The sequence below is a fragment of the Pogoniulus pusillus genome, chromosome 14 (assembly GCF_015220805.1).
Source record: "Pogoniulus pusillus isolate bPogPus1 chromosome 14, bPogPus1.pri, whole genome shotgun sequence".
Taxonomy (NCBI): Eukaryota; Metazoa; Chordata; class Aves; order Piciformes; family Lybiidae; genus Pogoniulus; species Pogoniulus pusillus.
Genome location: NC_087277.1, coordinates 9,785,366 through 9,811,014, shown reverse-complemented (window position 1 = coordinate 9,811,014; position 25,649 = coordinate 9,785,366). Strand labels below are relative to the sequence as shown.

Sequence of the window (25,649 nt, the reverse complement as noted above, 5' to 3'; positions counted from 1 at the left end):
TTCCTGAGGGGAAAGGCAACTGGAGGAGATCACTTTCTCCCAAGGCAGCTTTCTCCATCCACAGGGAGCGAAATCAGAACTTTGCTGTCTCAGGCTTCAGGGGTCACTTCCTAGAGGCACAGACTTCCTCTCCAGTACCTGTACATCACCCTGGCCCATGAAAATGACAGGAAAAAGGACTCAAGGCACTTAACAAGGAAAGAAGAAGGTGGCTGTAATTAATGCACCCTTGAAATAAAAGCATTTTGCAGGTAACTGCTCAAAATTCTTCAGACTACCATTGATTTGTTTTTTCTTGGTGGAGAGCACTTTCTAGGCTCTATAAGCCACAAAATTTCAGGTGCAAAACCAGCAGCAGGAGGTGCCCTGCTACATTTGCAGCGTTAACACCAAGAGCTGCTTCTATACAGACAGATCATCCTTCTCACAAGGCGGATTTTGTCTTTCCTAGTAAGTAGAACTTGTGTCCATAGCTGACAGCTTGCTGTGAATTAAGGGCATCTTGAGGAATGACTCAGAAATGTCTGAACTCTCAGGTTTTTCATGTGCCAGGATTTTTACACATGGGAGTTGGGGATCTGTTGGCTTGAGCCAAACTGCAGACAATGACACATGCAAATCCTATGCTTAGACACAGGCAACCAGATCAGCAGAGATGAACCTGATCTGAGCAGCAGAGCTCCAAGATGCCCAATGTCATCATGATACAGCTAAACACACCAGTGCCCCAGAGCCCTGACAGATGTTCATTTCATGCTCACATACAAGAACTAGATTGTGCCACTAGGCACAGAATTGATGTGAGCAAAATGCTCCCCAGAGAGCTCATGGAGGGATTCTCTCCCTGCCTTTCCTTCAGCAGGGGTACATATGTTAACCCAAGGCACAGTGCAGAAGAAAAAGGGATTGCAAATCCAAACCCTCCTCCAAAACAGTGTTAGCATAGTCAGATCCTTCTTGCAGCCACATGGAACTCAGCCTAGCTCCTTCCTTGCTCCATGTTTTGTGTTTTTTCTTACAAGCCCCCCCCCCCCAGGCCTGCCTCAGCCCAAAGCTGCCTTGTGATGTGGGTTTCTTTCCAGTGTTGCACACAACACAACCTCAATAACTTCAGACAATGAGATGGCAAAGAGATATATACACATAGGAACAACTGTGCTCTGATTTCAGTTGTAAAATGATTTTTGGGGGGGGGTCTCACTTGTAATAATTTTGCTTTGTTGTATTGTTTTGGGCTCTTTTTTAAATTCATCATTTATACTTTAAGAAATAGCTGAAGTCACATCATTTTGGTTTAGTGCTTTAAATCCTGCTGTCAGATATGCTAATGTGAATTCTGAAGCAATTACTTATGGCCCTAGAGGTATTCTAGAGCTTCATTCGAGATAAAATCAGAATCACTAAGTAGAATGTCAGCTCTAATTTCTTTACAGGTTCTTTCCTGAAGTTACCATCGCAGCATGTAAGAAAATGAAACCATGCACAGAGTGAAATACTGAATACTTCAGCACCCTAAAAGCAACTACTGATGGCAGAAAGAGTAATCTAAGCAAAGCACCCACAAGAAATTAGTTTCCATGGCTTTTAGACTGGATTCCATGGCTTTTAGACTGGATTCCTGTCACTGTGCTATTTCATGTTTCCCTGTGAACAATTCAAATTCCCAAGTGCTTTGGTATCTAATCCACGAAAATCAAACCATTGCCAATTATCAAAGCTAAGAAACTGGCTGGAGGCAATTTTGAAACCCCTGAGCCTGGCCAATCTCTGGTGCACAGACCAATCTGGTGGAAACATCTATTGTCTGCTCAATCGGGTCCATAGAACACTAAATGTCTCAGACTCCAAAACTGTGCAGCTCCCTCAGCAGAACAAATCCTTTTCAGCAGAAGGAATGGAACACTTTATCTAATGCTGGATTAGTTCTCAGGTCCATTTTCTTAGACTGTTTCAATGAAGGAAGCAAACTATTAAAACAAAACACACAGAATTTGAGGCAGGCACAAATTAAAACTTGCCACTAGATTGAATTTCTTGAATCACTACCATTTCATTGCTATTTGTATATGCTAATCTATGGCAAATTCTCACACAAATCCTCTAAGCATCTTGGCAAAGCTTTGGTCTTAACTTCCACATCTCTGAGTCTGTAGAAACACTACAAGATTCATTAAAAGTTCTGAGTTTGGTCTACTACAGCCAGGGCAGAATTTCTTTGCAGGTGCAACATTCAGCTCTACTGCAAAAGAATCACAGAAGGTAGAAACAAGCAAATACACCGTAGGCAGGATATCCTGCTTAAATAGCCTTACAGTAAACAGAAATATACAAATAAGCATGGATATATGCAGCTACATCTGGGTACACTCATACACACAAGCACCCAAACGTTCCTCTGCTCTCTTTCATCAAAAAGCCAGTCTCCTTTCCTTACAGAAAGCAAGCACTTCGCAAATTAGACCTAATCCTCAGCTCACAAACTGGATTGACTGCAGAAAAATAGGATTGTTTCTAGCTGCTCTGCCTGAGCATTGACAGATTTCAGTGTTTAAGTTTGCCCTTAGGTGCGTCCTATTGAAGTCAAAAGAAGGTCTCACTAGGTCAAGTGCAGCCTAAGTGCATCTCTCTATGAAGCATGGCATACTGTTCCACCATACTTAAGGCACACAAAACTACAGGGAGGGATACCAGCTATGTCAGACCAACTCAAGCAGACACAGAAATTGCTCTCATACATTTGAGTCCCAAAAACCCTGGACCAGGGTGCCCTGAATGAATTATCTTCTCTTGCACTGCTGTGTTGATGTACACCAGGTATAAATTAGGGTAATCCTGAGGACACTAAACTTCTAAGCAACAGCAGACAGGAAAAAAAGACCCTAAAGACACAAGAAAATATGCTGGCCAGAGACAGTATCCTTCCATTTGCAGTTCAGTACAGTTAATGATCTTCCCTTAAAGGCTTTCAAAGCATTAAAAACCCAACATTCTAAGTCTTCATGTATTTCCAGATCCTGCTTTTCTCACTGCAGAATGTCTTACATTAAAAAAAAAATAAGAGGAAAAACAGAAGAGACATTACCTTGGCTTTTTGCCTTCCATCTCCTATACTTTGCTGGTGTCCAGTGTCAAGCCAGCCTTCAGCTACTCATCCAGCACCTCTCTTCCACCCTTGGCTGCCACAAGGATTCTGCCTGTGCTTATGACTAATCCACAGAGATATCTGCCACAGTAGGGTGAGGCTGTTTAAACACTTCATTATACCCATGACTCTTATTCTAGATAAGGCTTCCCAAAGCACTGAAGTGTGCAAGCATTGCTAGCTGCTTAGTGAAGCCTCACAAAACTCTGTGGTTTTGGCTCATAATGCTTCTTTGCAGAGACCTTATTTTTCCTCCTGCTGCCATGAATGGGTCATCCTGATGTGGTCAGGTGGAGTGGAACCAGCTTATGATTCAGGTGGCATTTTGGCTCATAAAGCACAGCTCCAGAAACACAACAGACTGATGTTCTGGGGTTCTGCAAGGCCAAAATACAGATTGTGCACTTCCTTTCATGGGGCTTCATGCAGTTCAGGTATTGGCTGCACCAGTACAATTTCTACTCCTCCTCCATAAGCACAGATCCTCTCCAGACTTCCCAGTCTGGAGTGTCCTCTGCAGCATACAAATATCCTGGTGAATCCAATGGGAGTTTTGCCAATATATAAAGTATCGGTGGAGTGGATAAGTACAAGATGCAGCTCAGGAGTTTTGATTCCTACAGGGCTCAGAGATGTTGGTCCTTATGTGTCTCAGATATACAAAAAATGTTCTCACCATGAGGACAATCCAGCACTAGAATAAGCTTCTCCAAGGGTTGTACAGTCTCTGTTCTCCAGCAAAGCTGGAGGTGGGTAGATTCAGAGTGGATGTGAGGAGGAAGTTCTTCACCATCAGAGCGGTGAGAGCCAGGAAGGCCCCATCCCTGGAGGTGTTTAAAGCCAGGCTGGATGAGGCTGTGGCCAGCCTGACCTAGGGTAGGGAGTCCCTGACCTAGGGTAGGGAGTCCCTGCCCATGGCAGGGTGGTTGGAACTAGACGATCCTTGTGGTCCCTTCCACCCTTGACTGATTCTGTGATTCTAAGCTGTAATACTTAAATAGAATAGACATTTCTCTGGGCTACCTGAGACAGCACCTGAGAGAGGGCACAGACACAGATAGGATGGCTGTAGCAGCTAGAAACTTCTATAATGGCCTGACTGATTCTAGGATTCTTGCTGGTTTTCAGTTGGACCAAGCCCTGAGCAATCTGGTTTGCACCACTGGCTCACCCTCCATTGAGGCTGGACTAGAGACCACTCAAGAGCCCTTCCAAACTCAGTTCTCCTGTGATCTTCTTCTATGATCCTATATTCTGATACTGGTAATGGTGTGTTCAGATATATCAGGATTTACAGCATGGGTTGAGGATGAAATTTGCTCCCTGCAGTGATATTGATGTTACTGTGACTGCTGCACATCGTATATCTTCTCTGAACTACAGCTTATGCAGCTAAAATATGGGAACAAATCTGGTTCCTTATTTCCTTGGGGCATTTGCAAGCATAGTATATAACATGTCCAAATTATTCATACAGCAAATTATGTTCTACAGTGTCACAGCAATACAGCAAATGCATCTCCTTTGTCCCTGAAGTGCTACAAATGTAAACTCTGGGACAAAGCACAGGCATATTTGAGGCAGTATCTTGCTTAACCTAACTAAACTAACCAAACATTAACCTGCTGACCAAATATAGAGAGTGTTAACTAGCTGATAATTTCATCTCTCATATCAAAACCACATACATGCTCTCCTGAGCTCCACAATTCTGCAGAAGTAAACATGCTTCGTGTATCAAAAAAGGCATTCACACGAGAAAATAAACAAACTGCTGCAATTAATGCAACTAGCACAGGGACTTGGCTGGCTGAGCAGTACACTGCATGTGCAGTCCTTGTGCTCATCAGTTCAGTAGCTTTGCAACTCACGTTCAGGTGTTGCCAGGGTTGTGTTGAGGAAGAAAAGCCCAATCTCTTTGCAAGAGGAATCATAGAATCATATAATCAGTCAGGTTGGAAGAGACCTCCAAGATCATCCAGTCCAACCTAGCACCCAGCCCTAGCCAGTCAACTAGACCATGGCACTAAGTGCCTCATCCAGTGTTTTCTTCAACATCTCCAGGGACGGTGACTCCACCACCTCCCTGGGCAGCCCATTCCAATGCCAATCACTCTCTCTGGGAAGAACTTCCTCCTAACATCCAGCCTATGCTTCCCCCGGCACAACTTGAGACTGTGTCCCCTTGTTCTGTTGCTGCTTGCCTGGGAGAAGAGACCAACCCCCACCTGGCTACAGCCTCCCTTCAGGTAGTTGTAGACAGCAATGAGGTCACCCCTGAGCCTCCTCTTCTCCAGGCTAAACAACCCCAGCAATGCCTTACATTATGAAGGTTAATTCAGGTCTTTCCAAACAAATCCTGCTTGTCCACCTATGGTACAAACAAGTCATGTCAGAGGGCTACAATAAAAGCCATTGACATTAGGGTATTTTTATTTGAATCTTTTGTCAGAGCTTATTGCTGTTTTAGCACTTGTCTGGTCAGCACAGGTGTTCTAGGTGCTAGGGAGAACTCACAGGGGCACACTCATACCACCTGGTTTAGGTATTTCTCACTGGTGGAGTTTCATGCAGCAATCTGAATCAATTTTAACAGCTCACTGCTGCTGGGAAGGGATGGGGACATCAACCCCCTCTAACAGTCCTCTCTACTGCTCTCAGCCATCTTCATAGAATCACAGAATGGTTTAGGTTGGAAGGGACCTCAAAGATCATCGAGTTCCAACCCCCCACCATAGGCAGGGACACCTCCCGCTAGAACAGGTCACTCAAGGCCTCCTCCAGTCCGGCCCTGAACACCCCCAGGGAAGGAGCAACCACAACCTCCCTGGGCAACCTGTGCCAGTGTCTCACCACCCCCACTGGGTAGAACTTCTTCCTCACATCTAGTTTAAATCTCCCCTCTTCAAGTTCAAACCCATTCCCCCTTGTCCTGTTGTAACAAGACCTGTAAACAGTCCCACCCGAGCCTTCCTGTAGGCCCCTTCAGATACCGGAAGGTCTCCTCGAATCCTTCTCTTCTCCAGGCCAAAGAGCCCCAACTCTCGTAACCTGTCCTCATAGCAGAGCTGCTCCAGGCCTCTGAGCATCTTTGTGGCCTCCTCTGGACTCACTCCATCAGTTCCACGCCCCTCTTGTGTTGGGGCTCCAGAACTGCACACAGTACTCCAGGTGGGGTCTGACGAGAGCCAAGGGGAGAGTCCCCTCCCTTGCCCTGCTGCCCACACTGCTCTTGCTGCAGCCCAGCACACAGCTGCTGTCTGGGCTGCACTCACACCGCAGGCTCACGTTGAGCTTTGCATCAACCCAGACCCCAGGTCCTTCTCCTCGGGGCTGCTCTCAGCCATTTGCCACCCAGCCTTTATCTGTGCTTGGGGTTGCCCCAACCCAGGTGCAGGACCTTACACTTGGCCTTGTTGAATGTCATGAGGTTGGCCTGGGCTCACCTCTCCATCCTGTCCATGTCCCTCTGGATGGCATCCCTGCCCTCTAGCAAGTCAACTGTGCCACTCAGCTTGGAGTCATCTGCAAGCTTGCTGCGGGTGCACTCAATGTTCCTGACTCTTACATTATGCCAACTGTAACAACGCTGCTCTGACCGTGTTTAACTCACTAACCCACCAGAAATTGTCCACCAGGATGGACAATTCAAACCTGTCTTGCAGGAGGAATGGAGAGAGACCCATCAGACAGCAGGGAAGAGGAAGAAGGACAGGAGGGAAGATGGAGCCATCAGGTCTGCTTGCATCAAAACACAGGTACTTTTTCTATGTGCACAGGTTGCCTGCATGGCCTCTGGAAGTACAAGGAGAGCTGTTTCTCCCTTCCTTCAACCAAGGATATGCTTATCTTGACAATGCACTTCTAGCAGCTTTCTGAGGAAGGGCTCTGCATAAACCCTCATAGGTGCTCATCAGGACAACAACTTGAGACAGGAGAGGACCCAGGTTCAGAAATAAGGGTGCAAAGGCAAAGAGGCAATCAGTGCCATCTGTGGAGCTTCAAAGCATCCCTCTTGGTCTCTCTTCCCTGCTCCAAAAACCTATAGGTGTTCTATGGATCCTGTGCTATACCTGTCAACCTGTGTGGGTGCCTGAGCTCTCTGGCATCTCCAATGGCACTAGATGCCTGTATTTACACAGTTCCAGCTCTGCTTGTGATGTAGCAGATTAGGAGAACTGAGTGTGACCTACTAGATTTTGGTACATAATTCTGCAGGGCTGAGTTCTGAAAACTGACTCAAAGCAAAAGCTGGAAACTCAGTTTTAAAGAAATCATTCCATGATATTCTACATGAAGCTGAATCAGTCCAGTCCCCATGATCAGGTGAGTTTGACTTTCACAGTGCTGAGCTTTTTCACTTCATAATCTTCTGGGGCATTTTTCTGGAGTGCACTTAGCCCAGTGGGTATTATGGCTGTCATTAAATTAAAGGATTAATGTAGCTTCCTCACATTTAGGATGCTGACCTATCTTAAGGAGGGAGTATCATCTCAGCTGCATGAGACCCACACTACCCAGATACCCATCAGGGTCCAGCTGCCCTCAGTACAGTGCTCCAAGATACTTCTTGATGTACCTCTCCAGAGGAGCTGTGTCTCACTGCTCTGCAGGAGCTAGAAAGTGACTTCATGAGACTGTGACATTAATCTCACCCTAGGTGTTTTTATTTCTCTAATTCCCAGGGTCTTGGCTCTGTGGGAGACCACTGGTGGCTCTGCTGCACTGGGGTGCCAGGGGAGTTAATCTGAGCTAACATTTAAATTGAGCAAATCCATCTGTGTTGACCTCTGCGTAGAGAGACATGGGCTCGGAATTCCTGTGTCAGTAACTTGATTTGGTTTGCTAAGTTTGGAAGGAAATAAGTGCAAGTGAAATGAAGGACACTTCTAGTGCCCTGGAGGAGGTCAGAGGAGGCTGCAAATTACTAACTGTGAGCTGAAAAGCAGTGGCTGTGGTGATGGTCTGCTGTCTGCAGGGAGGAAAGGGAGAGAAGCATGGCAACACCAGGCTTGCAGTCTGCTGATACCTTGGGGTTAATGCATGCTCATACAAACAGCAGGGTGCTTTTGGAGCACAAATGGACTTGGCAGAGAGATAATGACTGACTCTAGTGGGGCTTCTGCTGTCCTCCAAGAGTGGGATTTGCTATTCATTGGCACTAATAAATCAAGAACAACAGATGAACATTTTTTCCCAGAGCAGCTACCTGATGAGTGAGTTTCTGTAATGTTTCAATAAGGGGAGGGGAAAAAAAAAGAGGGCAAAAGCAGGTCTGTGTGGACCCAGATCCAGCAATGCAATGCTGATGAGAGACAGCTCCTTGACCAAGGGATTATACAGGCCTGGACACTTCCCTCTTCCTCAGACAGGTGGCTTCTAGAAACCGTTGTGACTCAGAAGTGTTTACACACAAATGTTTCCTCAATCCCAGAGCAGACAAGTTGATTAGAGAGTTTACATGAGAGTAACCAAAAGGTGTGGTTAGCTTTCATTTTATGGTTACCATTATTAGTTTGAACAACACTATTGTGCCTGCAAGGAAGAGTCTGAGCAACATAATGTAGTGCATGGAAACACCAAGAAGTATGGTCCAGCTAAAGCACATTGCTGGAGAGAAAGGGGGAAACAGGCAATGAGGAAAACAGTTAATGAGGCAGAAGGAAAGCGGGTAGAGATTCTCCAAAACTTCAGAAAGAAAGGAAGACAAAGTGGTTTATTGTGAGAATTCACCTGGGGATTTCATTACAAGGACATTGTGTTTATCCAGAGATCATGTCTGAGAGTCTCTATTGTAGGTAGAGTGTCCACCACTTGTTTTGTGGGGGGAAAAAAAAACAGTATCAGCCACTCTACACCCTTAGTTTTGGCATTCTGTGCAGTTCTACCAAAAGAGGACAGTAGAAACTGGCAGGAGACAGAGGAAAGTGACTGAGGTGGCCAAGGGCATAGAGTAGCTCCTAGACAAGTTACAGCTACAAAAAAAAGGAAAAAGCAAGTGGGTAGTACAAATGAGGGCTCTAAATTCCTTAGTGGGATGGTGGAGATGAGAAGGAAACGCTTAGTTTCCCACTGCAGAAGCAGCCTGCATATGATACATAACTGGAGAGCTGAAGACATGAAGCAATTCAGATGTCACTAATTAGCACAGGACTAGATTATGTTGCTATACTAAAACAAACGCAGGGTAAAGCTACTCCATTGAGAGCACAGAGGGAAAGGATCTCAGATACAGAAGGTTTTTAAAGCAAAGGTTTTTTAAATTGACAATAAATAGATGATCATCTTGGGCTTCTCTATCAGTTCAGACTTTGCAGAGAAAGTTGCTGGGTTTTCATGAATAAATTCAGTCCTGAAAAGACAGCTACTGATGTAAAAGGATTGGAATAGATAGCATGCAGAGCTACTACAAAAATATTTTCCAGGCACTGAAATGGGAGAATTCTCATGTAAATTAACTACAACTCGCCAGAAAAGTTTGCTGGCCTCTTTCTCCCGGCATTCTGAGCAGGAACCCCACAAGGCACACAGATAACATCATACTCTGCCTCGCTGAGGCCGGTGTGGAGCATGCTAGGGAGGCTGCTGCCCACTTCTGCCCTGCATCAGCCCAGGCAAAGTGTAAACCTGGGCCATCACCTCCAGCAAAATTCTGTGCTACAGCCTGTTCACAATGAAGTTTCCCAGAGGTTCAAGGGGAAAGGGAGGTAAGGAGCAGCCCTGTTTCTTTTCTCTAAATTAGTAGAGATAGTGTCATAGACAGAGGAACATCTGCTGGGAAATGATGGCAGGGCACACTCCTGAGAACTCTGCTAAGGGACCCAAGCCCACAAACTGCTGGATTTTCCTAGTCTGCAGCAAGTGAATTGGAAAGGTAGAGAAGGAAGAGCAAAGTACTTGATCCCAACACCTCTAGCAACGACAGCTACCCAGTGCCAGCTGCTTCACATCTACATCTTCCCCAAACACGACACTAAACCTTACATAAACCAAACCCATTTTAATGCAATTGGTTAACCTGAAGTTCTTGCATTAGAAGAGGCAACTATGGTGTCCATCCCCCATCCCAGGCCACTCTGGGTTTTGGAGACTTCTACCATGCCCTCCCTCATCTCCTTTTATCTTCAAAAAGCCACAAAATTCTAGTTCTCAGCTCTTTCCTATCCTTTGGATTACCAAAGCTGTTCTCTCTGAACCCTCCCTGCTCCCTTACCAACTTTCTGAAGGGGGAAACCTTCATCTTCCACCAGCACAAGGGTTTTAGGAAGAGCCACACCCCTTCAGTAGCACCAACACAGCCTGACCACAGCAGAAGACACAGCCAAGAGAGAAGCAGACATCTATCACACAACTGAAGGATGAGAGTTGCAGATGGTGTGGAAGATGACCATGGTGACGTAGACCACCACAATCCCAGTCTCCTTTATGGCCCATGCTGTGGCATCATCCACAGCAGCATCTGTCTCAAGACCCATATGATCCAGTGACCACCAGGACACTTGGTTACTTCATTCACAGGCAGCTGTATGAGAGCAGGTGATGTACCTGTGTACACTGTGACACTCTACCCATCTCAGCAGCAGGAAGCCCTCTCATCCATCTCAGGAAACTGAGTCCCACATTCCAGCATAAATTATGACAGAGCCAAGGAGAGCTGCTTTAGCACTGTGAATTCTATGGGCTGCAGCATGCAGAACTGCTGTGCAAACTTGCTCCCAGTGACTGCAGTGGGTGTTCAACATGCAGACATCATTCTACTTTGGCCACATTTCTGACTCACTGACATGACAGCCTTAAATGCCTTACTTGGCCTCCCCTGTCCCCTGACTTTCTGTGCTTAAGCATCACAAAACAAACATAACAACTATCTGTTACCTCTGAAGTCTTCAGACTGTTCAGTCCTACAGCATTGGTATATTCCCTCTCTCAAACCTAGCTACTACCTGATTTTCTTTACAGCAGGAATATTTATAACCCTGCTGATATCACACACAGAATTAGCTTCCAGAACATTGTCATTTTTGCAGACACAAAGGCTCTCTTTCATTTTCCTTGACCTATCTCAGCAGCTTCTCTTTATCTTAAAACAGTCCATTCATCCTCTTACCCAGAAATCTAACCAAAAAAAGGTACAAAATTAGGACAGTCACACAAAGAGTAACTAGCATAAAAGGAAGAACTTAACTTACCACATTTCCTATTTTTCTTCTGCTGTTTTCTCTCCTCTTTGAGAAAGGAGTTGTGTTGCAAGTCACACAGTTTGCTAGGTCACGATCCACTGAAGGTGTATGACAAAGGTGAGATGCATCTCTCCTAATTCCAAATGCCTGCAGACTAATTGCTCACAGGTGGCTGGTGGAGGTAAAGAAGCGTTTTGAGAGCTTGGCTGACCTAAAGCACTTCTAGAGAGCTCTTGCAGGTGAGGGTATTTACCAGAGGAATCCTCTGAACTCTCACAGCAGGTTTGAGTTTGGTATTTACAGCCATGGCCCAGGGAAGAGGGTGCAGTAAAAGACCTAACAGTCCATCCCAGTCTTGTGGTTGTAAGATTCCACTTACTGGCACAACCAGAAGACATACCTAATAACTATGAAAGCAGCTCCTCTTTATTTATCTCCATCAAGCTCCAAACATCAGACCACCATACTCTTGCTACAAATGCAGCCTCCTCACAGTGTGGTGTCTGACACCACCCAGGATCTCTGCAATGCTTACTTTGATATTGAGTAGAAAGGGCATTGCATGGATGTGCACCACAGCAATCTGCCCTGCAGTGTGAGCACTGGTACCTTATCCCACTATGCCACAGGTAAAGCTTCAACCACGCCCAACACCTAGTTTTTGCTTAACAAAACCAAGAGTGGTCTAAAAAGGGTTGTAGTGGGGTCCCTCACTGCTGTTATGTGAGCACTTCCCTATGGTCTGAAGGTGTCATGAAGAGATGTCTCTGCTTCACATGCATCTCTTTCTCACTCTTACTTTCCTACATATTTAGGTAGCCAGATTTCTCCCATGTGAATCAAATAAATTTCTCCTCCCCCTCTGCATCTCAGTTCTTGCCTTTATGATGAAATTCTGTGCAAAGTACTCAAGCAGCTGTGTTGAGAAAACTACAGTTAAAAGCATGACAGAGTCAGTTTGTTTTCTTCCTCTGCTGTGTTGCATTAGAAAAGTGAAAGAATTGAGTTTTCATGTTTTTTCACCAACTGTACTTCTTGATGTCCCTTATAGATATGCTCCATTGGTTTATTTAATCCACAACAAGTTTACTGATTTAAATTGAATCTGAAATCTTGTGAGTGACATTTTTATACTCAAATGTCATATGCTGTGATGGTTTGGGTGTTACCTGTCCCCCTCCCTCCCCCTTCTTATGAAATCACCCAGACTAGACTCAGCCAAGCTGGAAATTGAAGAATGAAGCTTTATATTTACAGCTTAGCACAATATACAAGCAGGTATTTACAGCATATACAGCTATATACAGTAACATCCAAGCTAAAAGCAATACAGAAACACAACAGCCTTCCCAGAAACCAGAGTGCCCAGGAGGGGCTCCCAACCAACCTTCCACCTCCTCTCCACCCTTCAACCTTATCCCAGACTCTGCCATATGTTCAAGGTGAGTTTGGAGGGTTGGACAGGGGTGTTAGGAAGCAGAAGGATTAGTTACACAGACAGCAGGTGAGAGAGAAAAGTGCAGGCAGCCAGAGACACACAGCAACTGTGTTACCTGTGTTTGTGTTCTTGTTTTTATACATCTCAGCAAGCCTATGAGTGAAGTAGGCATCACCATTGCTTCCTTTTCACAGCCTGTAATCTAATTCCTCTTGCTAAAATATCCCAGTTACCTTCAAACTAGCACATATGTGTACTTTTTTCACTTCAACAGAAACAGGTTTCTATAGACTTTTCTCAGCAGTGTCTGTAACACAAACCCCACCTCTAGGCAAGCTTCCAAGCCTCAGCTGCTTGGTCATATGCATGAGGCAGTGCTTTGTGCTTTAAAACCTCACACAGCATTGCTCACAGTAACCTCTCATTCTGCTTTCCAAAACTCATTGTCCTCCTCTGCTGTCTCTGAACCTAACTTTCTACATACAAGTTACTTTAAAGTTAACACTGCAATAAAACTATCTCTATAACCTTTTACATGCCTGCCCTATGAGGAGAGGCTGAGGGAGCTGGGGGTGTGCTGCCTGGAGAAGAGGAGGCTCAAGGAGGACCTCATTGCTGTCTACAACTGCCTGAAGGGAGGCTGTAGCCAGTCATTCTCTTCTCCCAGGCAACCAGCAGTAGAACAAGAGGACACAGTCTGAAGTTTTGCCAGGAGAGGTCCAGGCTGGATGTTAGGAGGAAGCTCTTCCCAGAGAGAGTGATTGGCATTGGAATGGGCTGCCCAGGGTGCTGGTGGAGTAGCCATCCCTGGAAGTGTTCAAGAAAAGCCTGGATGAGTCACTCAGTGCCATGGTCTAGGTGACTGCACAGGGCTGTGTGCTAGGTTGGCCTGGATGATGTTGGAGGTCTCTTCTATGATTCATCCATTACAACACAGGCTTCTTCATTTGTTCAGCATTTATTCTGCAGGATAGGCTTGATAAGACAAAGACAGCTGCACCTTTAAAATGCTTCTGATTTTGGTGTAAGACTGAGTCCCTGATTACATCCAGTGATTTTCCTAATTTTCTGTATTAAACAGGCAATTCATTCTATGGGCACTTCACTTGTGAAACAAGCACTTCTCTTTGTAAGTTAGGCTGGCATTAACTCTGATTTCCCTAGCCTTCTCTTCGCCTATAGTTGGGGAGAATACATAGTGTCAACGCCTTTCACAGCTCCCCTGCTACTGTTTCAGCTTCAGCTTCTTGAACATCTGGAGTATGCATTTTTATCAGCTTATGGACACCTGCCCACAACTTTCCATAACAGACACAGGGTTTCTGAGCACATTTGCTGCTAATGGATTTGGAAGTGCTCCATGTATTTTGTCTGCACTGTTTCACCTTCACAATACCTGTTGTATAATTTGTGAAGTAGTTTCCGTATCATCACCTTATTTCATTTTCTTCCTTGATGTCTAAAGTCAGAACGAGACCAGAATGGTGACATCTTCCTGCAGCCCTGCTCCAAAGCTGTGTGCAGGTCTCAAACAAGAGATCACAGTAGTAACAGGCAGCAGACTCTGTTCCCGATGCCCTGTCATTGCAGGCCAGCTCCAGAAACCAAAATACAGCAGAGGGCCAGATGCAGATAGCCTCTTCAGCTCCCAGCATAGATACTACAGTCCCTACAATACCCAGTCCCACAAACACTGATTCAGAGCCTCTAAAATAGCTCCCAATACAGTTGATAAAGACTTCTCAGGTGTGGTTCCACTTACTAATACGAGGTGCTGCTCTCTCTCTCTCTTTTGATTTTATAGGGAGCAAAGGCTGCTGCTATCAACAGGTCTCTCTCTGCTCCATACACTGGCTGTGCAGCTGGCTTGGACTAGAAAACACCAACACTGCCTTTGAACTGGCAAATTTGGTTCAGTGGGTTCAGGATCTATTTTGTAACCAAGAAAGCTTTCCAAACGATTAAGCTAACTTTTGGCCATGGCAGACATCTTCACACTGACACTTCTGAACATCTGATACCTTGGCCCTCATTTAGGCATCCCAGATGGTGTTCAGCTGTCCTTAGTTCTTGCAAATCACTCAGTCAGTACTAGCTCACTTCAGTCAAAGAAAGCTGTGGACAAATGTCACTTCTCAGATCAAAGTAGAAAGCTGGAAAGTGTTTTTCCTGATGGGCAGGGCAAAAGGCTATTATTCTGACAGGATTAATGCTAGAAATTTTTCACAAGCATTTCCCTTACCAGGTTTATCATGATTTTGACACAAGAGGTTTTGCAAGGTAACACAGACTTGCATGTTTTATTGTGTACATTTGGTTGGGGGTTTTGTTTGCTGTGTGCAAAAATGAGCAACCTCGTGTGGCAGTCACAGATGTGCAGACCTTGTCATTTGTAGGAGTCTCTGTGTGGTGGTTTGGGTGTTTCCCTCCCCCACACACTTTGGAAATCACCCAGACTAGACTCAGCTGGCTCTGGAAATTTGAATGAAGCTTATATGTACAGCTTAGCACAATATACAAGCAGATGTTTACAGTATATACAGTTATAGACAGAAATATACAAGGTAAAAGGTAATACAGAAATACACAAGGTAAAAGGTAATACAGAAACACAACAGCTCTCCCAGAAACCTGAGGTCCCTAGGAGGGGCTCTCAACCACCCCTTCACCTTCCCCCTACCCCTCTAAACCTTACCCCAGTCCCAAGGAAGCCAGGGGGTTAGGAAGCAAAGTGGATTAATCAGAGAGAGGGCAGAGAGGCTAGAGAGAAGTGCGGCTCAGAGCTCCCAAGCAGAAGAACAACTCCTTTATCTATGTTTGGGTTCTTGTTCTTATACCTCTCAGCAAGCCTATGAGTGAAGTAGACATCAGCTTTGTTTTCCTTTCAGAGCCTGTAATCTAGTTCTCACCAAAACATTCTAGCTAGCTTCAAACTAGCACACTCTGCAAGAAAGCCTGCAGGGAAAATGCTAGACTTCATTTTAAGTCTTCTTAAGCCTTCTCTACAGCTAATGTGCTTCATGAAAGATGTAGCAGTGCTCATTTAACTGTCATTATGTTTTCACACAAACATGGAATAGAACTGGAGGGAAGAAACCTTGATGGGTTTTTTTTTTTTGCAAAGATAACCAAAATCCTTCATGACTTAATTGCTTTCTTTTTTTGAGTAAAGAACCACTTGGAAACAGAGCCTGAAGCCTGCCTGCTCTCTCCCTTCCCCTCTCCCTCAGAAAAAAGCTACAGCAGCAAAGTCCCTGTCCTATTTCTTAAGAACCTGTTTTCACCACAGCTACAGCATCAGAAACATAGAGCTGTGGCCACACACTGCATACAATGCCATATCTTGGAGTATAATACATACATTGAGGAGCCAAATATCCACTTGTCAGAGGATGGATTAAGCCAGTTACCAATCTGGAAAGACAACAATTTTCCTAACACTCTAAGCATTTCTCCTGAACTGCCCAAACAGCAATTGGAACTTGCCATGAAGCAGCATTAACACCCAACAGCTGCTATAAAACGGTGGGAAATGCCAGCCCACACTATTGTCCAGCAGGAACTCAACCAGGAGAGCCTTCTGCAGCCTGCCTGGATAAACTAAATGTGACACTGTGAATGTAGTCTCCTGCTATAAATGGAGTCTCCTTCTCTGGAGACTTTCAAGGCCTGTCTGGATGTGTTCCTCTGTGATCTGTGCTAGATTGTGTGGTCCTGCTCTGGCAGGGGGATGGATGATCTCCTCGGATCCCTTCCAACCCCTAATATCCTGTGATCCTGTAGCAGGGGAGGATGAAAAGAGAAGGGAAAGATAAGTCTCTTTAAGTCTCTTTTCTATTGTTTAGTATTCTCTGTTTTTCTCTTTTACATAAATAACAGCATGTTAATAGGGGAGGCAGGCAGGGAGTCCCTGAGCCAGCACATGCACCGCAGCCTGCAGCAGCAGCAGGCTCACTGCCCTCGGCTGGGCTGAGCCCAGGCTGACTGTGGGAGCTGGCAGACAAACACATTCTCCAAATAGAGCAAAACAGAAAATCAAAAGCTCTTAGACTTCTGCCAGCCCTGTCCCTCCACCACAGCACAACAGCACCTGGCCATGGTGCAGCACAGAAAGGCTGTACTACAGCAGAGCACACGAACAGGTAGGTGCTGAATACAGAGCAAATGCACTGTGGAAGATTTTGAGGCTTTATGTCAGTATCTTCTCACGTTTTTTATTTTAGTTTTAGGTCAGCTACTTCCAAACCCCATTTGCCTGTAAGAAACTTGAATTCATCTTTATTTTTTCCAGTGGTGGTTCCCAAGTTGGAACTTGGAGCTTTCCCATCACACTTTATTCTCTCTTGTGCTGGTTCTTAAGGGCATCCTCACCAGCAAAATTCTCCAGAATTAACTGCAGGCTCTTTCAACAAAGCAAATCTGTGGCTTGAGAACACCTTGAACCATTGCCTGCCCAGGTCTGTCTTTCCAGAGTGATTGCAGCCTCTTTATCTCCAAACCAGCAAAAAAAAAAGTGTTAGCAATCTTCTTGGCAGAGCAGATATGACATATCTGGTTGAAAACCATTCTATTTATTCTCTTGTACTTCTAAAAGCTCCAGTGGATCTATGACCTTCAAATAAATTCAGTGTTGAATCCTGCCAGGCAGTTGCCTGATTTACTCGGGCATGCAAGGCCCCCTATAGATACAGGTTGGCACAAATGCAGCTAGCCCTTGTGCAGATGGATCTGTCCCATACAGCAATGACTGCATCATTAAGTTAATCATCACTCGTGTTTGTTTACTGTGACTCAAGTATACATCAGGAACAAAGCACAGACAGCCAACTGTATGATGCTTCTTCTTGGTGGGGTTTGAACCAACAGGATTTAGGAAATAGGAATTTTGCCCTGTAAAACTGCATTTTGTCTTCCCTTAAAATGCAGCAGCTTCTACAGATCCATGCAGGAGCATGTTTGCACCTCTAGATCCATCAGGACTCTCCCCATGTGCAGCTGATCTTCTTCAGAGGCTGGTGAACACGCAGTGGCCACACTGCTGTGTGACATGTGTCACCAGCTGAAAGGAGAGGACCAGCTCTGCTCTGCTTCTGATGAGGCATATAGCTTTGATAGTTTAGGATTGAACAAAACACCTGCTTCATTGTGATGGTTTGGGTTTGTTTACTTTTCAAAGGTAGCTGTAGACAAAATATCTGGAATACATTTAGACGAAATTGATGAACAGTTCAGCACACAACAATACTTTCTTTTGAAGCCCATTTCATTTGCATTTTCCAAAAGGTAAGCTATCTGCCAAAAATACAGCTTTCAAACAGGGTGTCTCAGCTCTGCTCTTCAGCTTTAACAGGCTTGTTTGTATCAGGAAGAAAATGGGGTGATACTTCTGCCTGGGCTTTTGGAAAATACTGTGATGATTTTTCTCAGGGGTGATCACAAACCATGAGGTACCTCTGCAAATGAGTAATTTGCTATTAGCTTGAGCATAGTTTTTTCATTTCTTAGACAAAATAGCCTCAACAACTTTCTGTTTAATTTTCTTTTATGCCTTGCATTGAAGAAGATTAATTCTATTCCTCCAGAAAGTGGCACCCATCTGCATTCTTTGAAGTGAGTGATAAAAAGAAATCAGGGCTTTGTGCAGGCACAAATCTTTTTGCCATCCTACTCCTTGTGCAGGACTGCAGATTGGTTTGCAAATTTAATAATCCAGTGAGGGTGAAAGCTCCAGATTAATTTGAGCAGCAGAACATAGAGAATTATTTTTCCCTGGTCTGTGTGTTGATCCCGGGCAAGAGCTGACAAAAGCAAAGCCCGTGGGGCATATCATGGAGATACACAGCACAGCAGAGGATGAACATGACATAGACACTGAATCTCCACAGCATCACAGAATCAATCAGGTTGGAAAAGACCTGCAAGATCATCAAGTCCAACCTATTGCCCAGCATTATCTAAACAACTAAACCATGGCACCAAGGGCTGCAGCCAGTCTCTTTTTAAACACCTCCAGGGATGGTGACTCCACCACCTCCTCAGACAGCCCATTCACTCTTGCTGTGAAGTTCTTCCTAACATTCATCCTGAACCACCTCTGGCACAGTTTGAGGCTGTGTCCCCTCATTCTGTGACTGGATGCCTGAGAGAGGAAACCAATCCTCACCTGGTCACAATCTCCCTTCAGGTAGTTGTAGACAGTGACAAGGTCTTCCCTGAGCCTCCTCCTCTTCAGGCTAAGCAACCCCAGCTCCCTCAGCTGCTCCTCATGGCCAGTGATGCAGATGTAAAGTCTACTCTCATTTTCAGAGTATGACATGACAGATTGTGGAAGTAAAATTCTACCCATTTCAGAGTAAACAAAATGTGATCAAAAGAAGATCTTCAAGTTATTTTTGTTTCTGAAGAAGGGCTCACTGAAGATTGATGGGCTGAGGCCAATGGGATGAGATTTAACAAGACTAAGTGCCAGGTTCTGGATTTTGGTCACAACAATCCCAAGGAAGAGTACAGGTTTGGGGAAGAATGGCTGGAAAGCTGCCCAGTGGATGAAGGTCTGCAGGTTCTATGGATGGCCAGATGAACGTAAGCCAGCAGTGTGCCCAGGTGGCCAAGAAAGCCAGTGGCATCCTGGCCTGTATTATCAACAGTGCATCCAGCAGGAGTAGGGAAGCAATTGTTCCCTTCTACTTAGTCCTGGTGAGGTCACAGCTTGAGTTCTGTGTTCAGTTCTGGGTGCCACAGTATAAGAAAAACGCCAAGGTCCTGCAGCACGTCCAGAGAAGAGCAGCGAGGCTGGTGAGGGATTAGGAGGGCACAACTTTCCTACCAACTCCATACAAAACCATCCATTAGACCCCTAGGTTGCAGAAACAGCAGGTGACAACGTGTAGGAGCTCTTCACAGCAAAGATGAGACTGTCCCTGCCATGAAGGACATAGAACAACTTTCCAGTAGCTTTCCGACCAGTCAAAGTTGTAAGGTCAGTCAGGTCTGCAGATCTACAGCAGATTCCCTTCCTCAGGGTTCAATGCTTCTTAGGCACAGCCTAGCACAGCACCAGTGCAAAGCTGGAACGTATCCTGAGGCATCTCACTCCACTCACCTACATTTGCCCTTCTGCTGACTGGAGTTCTGCAAGAGCTCTGGCAGTAGCCCAAGGGAGGGGTGAGTTGAGGGTGAAAGATCTCCATCACTTATAGACACTGATAATTGCGTTCTGCAGGCACCATAACACCATCACAGTGCCTGCTGCAAGACCCTTCTGACCTTGTCAAAATTCCTTCAAAATGTAGCCTTATGGGGGGGAAGTTGTGAGTTGTTTTTTTTTTAATGATGACTAAGGAGGTAGATGGTGCTTATGGCACAGCCACTGCTGGCCAACCTCTTCTTGTTTATAAATAAAATGGCACAAAGCAGTCACAATCATTCTCTTCTGTCCCATTTAAGGCAAAGACAAGCCTGCAGCAAAACAACTCTTGGTACACAGCATGATTCTGTAATTTTTGGAGCCAGAAGCTTGATTTCTAAATATTGTCAAGATGCCTCAAGCCTCAGAAGACCTTCCTCCATTTTCATTTGATGTAAGCATTCTTTTCTTCTCCCAAAACTGCAATCTGCCCTGAGCCTGCTCCCCACACCACTGATCCACAGGCAGCCCCATACAGCCTGAGAGGTCACTGAGCATTGAAGTCTCCAGCCCATGCATGACAGACAGAGGAGCAGAACTAAGCTCTTCCTCAGTCTAACCTGTGGCTCAGCAATGCAAATGAGTCATTTGCAGACAAGGTTAACCTTTCCCCACAGTTATAATCAGCCTGATGGATTTATCATTATGTGGAAATTTAGATGTGTCTGGAGAAGGAGACAATAATGTACTGGGTTGCTGGTGACAGTATTCATTACCTACAGAAATGTTAACACCTAGATCAGGGTTGGACACAAACAGCTAAAGGTGCTGCTATGAAATCCAAGAGCACGCTTCCTGGTCTGTACACATGGGACTGGGAGCATCCCAGTCTCTAAACCTGTCACCTTCAGCACCACAAAACCTCTCTAAATATCTTCTTTGGTTCTTTCCTTTCACCTCACTGTAGCTCACAGTTAAGACAAGAGAGGTGCAGAAAGATTAAGGTAATGAATTGTGTCTCAAGAATCCAGACCTCTGCACTGCCTCGATGGTCACAGCTGGGAAGTGCACAACTACATTATAATGTAGTGCAACTTGGAGGTGGCAAAATGAGGAAGGACCTGCAAGGGGCAGTGTTTATCACTTCTGCAATGCTGTGGTGGTTTATCAGTCAGGTAATATAGGAGCAGCTGAACAACAGGGTGCAAGACCACTGCAGTCACCTGTTGGCTGTCCTCAGGCTGGAGATGTACCTAATTCCCAGCTAGTCCTGATGAGCTATATGTTAAGATCATTAAACTGACATTAAAGAGGTCAGGGTGCTCAGTCATGTGGCTAAGCCTTCCATCTCAGCCCCTCTGCGTGGTGCCTTGATGAGTCCTCTGAGGGAAGCAGAACCTGCTGAGGAAATCACAAAGACATAAAACACAGCAAATTTAAGGTAGCCTCTTTCTTGCAGCTTAATCCCAGCAAAAGGGTGCTGAGCACAAGGACCTCTGCAAAACCTCTCACCTAGAAGACAGGTACTGTATGAACATTTCTGTTCACACAATCACAGAATTGCCAGGGTTGGAAGTGACTTCAAAGATCATCCAGTTCCAACCCCACTGCCATGGGCAGGGACACCTCCCACTGGACCAGGTTGCCCAGAGCTCCCATTGTGAGCAGCAGGGAACTCAGTCTTGTTTTGCTGACGTGGGGTGGTCCGAAGGGGTTGGCTGTCTTTGAGGATGCCTGCTGGGGTTGTGCTGTTCCAGAGGTCCATGGCACAAAAGGAGTGATGGTCTTCACCCCGTGGATGTGTGCACACACAAGTTGGCAGCTGGGCTATCTGAACAGTACTTCTGAGAAAAGACCATTGGCCAGGTGGAAAGGGAGCTCCCAAACTGCCAGGCACACCACACCAATGCTCCTGAGATTCTAGGTGGACAGCAAGGGGCCACTGCCAGAGGCACAGCACTGGCAAACGGCAAGAAGCCACTTCTGCCCTGTAAACACTTGCGAAGAGGAAGTGAAAGCAAGAAGCCAAACCAGAAGCTGCACCTTCACAAGCTCATCCACTCCCTGCAGATGCAGATTCAGCCAGGGATAAGGATAAGAAGGGAGAAGGCATGTCTGGAAAAACAGAAGTACTTTTTGGCCAAAATGAAGAGCTTCGGGATAGCTGCTCTCACTCCTAACCTAGGAGAAGCAGCCGCAGCAGCACTTCTCTGCAACCGCTTAGTCTCTCCTTTTCAAAAAGCAAGACTGCTCTCTGTTGGAGAAACTCTGCCTGCTCTTCCCTCCGACTGAAACCCTGTCACACAGCTACTGGCACTTTCACAGGATGGGCACGACAGCGGTGCCACTGTTTGGGAATTAAAAATCAGCCGATGAAAACAAGAGACAATTTCTTTTGCATCCTAAACAAAGAAGAGATGAAAATGCAGCACTGCCTTCCCCCTTCTGACATATCATGTGTGTCAGTCTGGAGAAACGTTCAGCTTTGTCACTAACAACTACACAGCCCCCTTGGGACACACTCTGCATGTCTGTGAAAATCAGCTCTCTAGGAAGATGTCAAGAAGTGTTGGTCTAATGAAGAACGAGCCAACAGAATGAGCCGTGTTAGCCAAAGAAACAAATACTTTAGAGACTGCTGTATGGGAATTCAGCTAATAATATTGCACTGGACTGCCTTGGAAGCAAGGGTCAAGGAAAAGCACTCTCTTCAGTGATCACAAGATCAGAAATGCAGAGGCAGCACAGAGAAAGATCAGCCAGGATCAGTGCAGGTTGGTAAGTGCAAGAAAGGCTACAAAACTCAGCTACACCAGTCATCCAAATTTACTTGTGAATCAAATGTCAGACTTGCCAGGCAACTGAGAGCATCAGGTCCAGGACAGAAGAGGCTCCACATAATTTTTTCATCTATGCTGAAAAAAAAAAAGTTTCAAGTTTACTTTTCCAACCTCCCCATCCTGACTACAAAAAAACCAACCCAAGATGCTACTAAACAGCATTGGGCTAAAACCACATTCCTCCTGCTTTTGTCTCGAACACACCTTTCCAGAGCTGGACTCCAGACCTCCACGAAAGCCAAGATAAGGTCTGCCCTCCTGGGATTTATAGCAGGTGAACAAACATGGAAGTCAACCAGGTGCACATAAGGAGTAACAAAGTCCTGTTCCCCATCCTTCTCAAGAATCTTCCTAGCTCTGCTTTAAAAGTCAGAACTTGGCCACCTGGAGCTAATGCTTAACCTAAGAGATATCACACATGACAATGTTTATGGAATCAGCAAGTTCATTAGAATTGATAAGTGTCATTTGTCATATCAGTATTTGCCAGAGGCTTAGCCCTATTATTTAGATAGTTTTATGGAGAGCTGTATGACATTCTGCAAGTAACACTTTAATGCAGTCTGCTTTCTGAAGCCTCTTTATTCAGTAAGGAGAGCTCTGCCTGTTAATTATACAAAACTGCCTTACTTTGGCAGTGTTCTCTGACAAAGAGTATGTACTTAATATTTTTAATTTAAAAAACACAAACAAACCAACCAAACCCACAAGAACACTAAACCCAGTTTCTCCCTAATGCTACCTGCTGCTGGAAGTCAAAACAGTGACAGGACAGCTTCTGAAACCCACATGGCAAGACATGTGTGTGCCTAAAAACCTCAACCTGGTTAATTCCTACTGCATCACTCACAGTGGCTAACTTCCTTCTCAGTTGGTAGGAATGGACCCTGAGTACTTGCAATTAAGAAGTGCATTTCCATTTCTCTATTCTATGTGAGCTCCACAATATAACAGATCAGACAAACACTTCCCTCCCTTCTCCCAGCATTTTTTCTGGACTATTATTCCTTCCCCCTTCTCATCATTAGCTTCTAATTTCTGTTTCCCATTTTTTCCTTCAGTTGCAACAACTACTTTCAGCCAGCAACACTGAGCAAAAACTCTAGTCACTAAGTCTCATGCTCATATATATCCTATCCTCACAGACTACACACCACAGAATAGCTTACAAATCACTGCAAGTTTAGTACTGATGCCACATAGAACTTGTCTTCCTTACAAGTGACTTCAGTCTTCCTTTTGTTTCCAAATCTTCCCAGGACTGTGGACTCTGTTGTCTTGCAGCTTTTGTAGAAGCATCGTTACAGATGGAAGAAACAACAAAACAGTGTTCTTCCAAGTCAGATTACTCAATCAGAATACATGTCTGAACTCAGAAGCTTCTTCTGAGATAACTCAGCTATTGAGAGCTGTCAAATGGGTGCAATGCCACCTTTCAGATGGTGTAAGCAGCAGACTTCTGGCTACAGGAGACGGTCCTATATACGGTGATGGAAAGCAGAGAGGCCTCCCTGCCCCCACATAAGATTTTATGCAGTAACTGCAATGATAGAAAGCTTTCAGCTTTAGAAAAAGCACATGAACATTATTAACAACAGAAAACACAGAAGCAGAGATTCAAGATTAGATTTTGCACATGCATGACAAGGCAAATATAAGAGATTAGGTGGGATTTGCAGGCCAGATGCAGGCAAAAAGCTGAGGCTGATGCACAAAACCCTGCAGGACACAAAAGATGAAGAAAAAAAATGGGCATCATAGAAAATGAGATGGCTTTTTTTCCCCTAATATAGAAGAAAACCAAGCAAAAACTACAGCCCAGGGAAAATAAAGTTCTACAATGGGAAAATAATTAAAAAATCCTGACCCCTTATCCCTTACAAACAACATGGCAAATAGATTGATGTGAGACAAACAAAAACCTCTGTTCTCCAGTGAAATTGTCATTGATTCATTCAGGCAACCAGATGACACAGCAGAGCAAGCTATGAAAGCCTTGAAAAAAAACTCTAGCAGTTTCCCATAGTGTTTTTTTTTCCTCAGCTGGGGTGTTTCCTACAGGCACATTACATCTAGAAATAAAGGATGTAGGCAATTCATTAGTATTTCCTTCCCCAAACACAATAGGACAGAAAAAATAAACTATCAAAAATCAGCCAACTCTGAGGTTAGGAGATCAGGTTATCTGCCCAGTAACTACAAAAAAAAAACCCAAACTTTGTACCCTGACCTACATAACAGAGTCACAAAGGGAAACTCAGTACAGCTGAGGTAATACTGTGCATTTCTCAGCAGCAAAACTCACACCTAGAGCTTGGGGCCACAGAAGCCATTCAGTGCTGCTGGGCAAGGCAGGCAGTAAATTTCCCCCTACTGGACACCAGCAGGTAAGACAGAACCTGGAAGCACATCCAAAATGTCAGAGATACTACAGCCACATGCCTCCATGCTGCTGTTTGCAGCAGCAGCATTTTGCTCTGTACTGTTTAGCCACCCTCATTCCCATTCTTCCTATCCTCTTCCAACACCTCGGTCCTCAGCACTTTGCTGCTGCCCTGGGCTCCAGCCCCAGCCTTCTGGTCATCAAAAACAAAAAAAGGCCTTTCCTCATATCCTTTGAGGGAATATTTGAGATGAAATACAGAAATATTTACACCAAATGAGGAGGTGATTAGGTTTCCTTCATCATCTAGGTCTCTATTTCTTTTCTCTAATGTTATCAGTCAGACTCTCTGCAGTTACACTGCCAAGATGAATCCTTGGTCTGGATTAATTCAAAGAAACAAATAACAATTTTGGTCTCATTTCTTCCAAGTTCTTAGTACAAAATCTCTTTAGTTGAAAACAGTGAATTATGCACCACATGAGTGAGTGTCTTCAAATATCCAGTATCAAACACTACAGGTTTAGATTGTGGTTGAAG

The 25,649-nt window shown here is 44.9% G+C and overlaps 2 protein-coding genes across 4 annotated transcripts in view; one reads left to right on the top strand and one right to left on the bottom strand.

The window, feature by feature from the left end:
- Positions 1-11,473, bottom strand: part of FER1L6 (fer-1 like family member 6) — an 87,777-nt gene extending 76,304 nt beyond the window's left edge. The window contains exon 1 of the mRNA XM_064154243.1: positions 11,332-11,473. The gene's annotated coding sequence lies outside the window, so the exon portion shown is untranslated. The remainder of the gene's footprint in view (positions 1-11,331) is intronic.
- LOC135181246 (annexin A13-like) overlaps positions 1-25,649 on the top strand; it is a 261,747-nt gene that overhangs the window by 176,528 nt on the left and 59,570 nt on the right. The window lies entirely within an intron of this gene.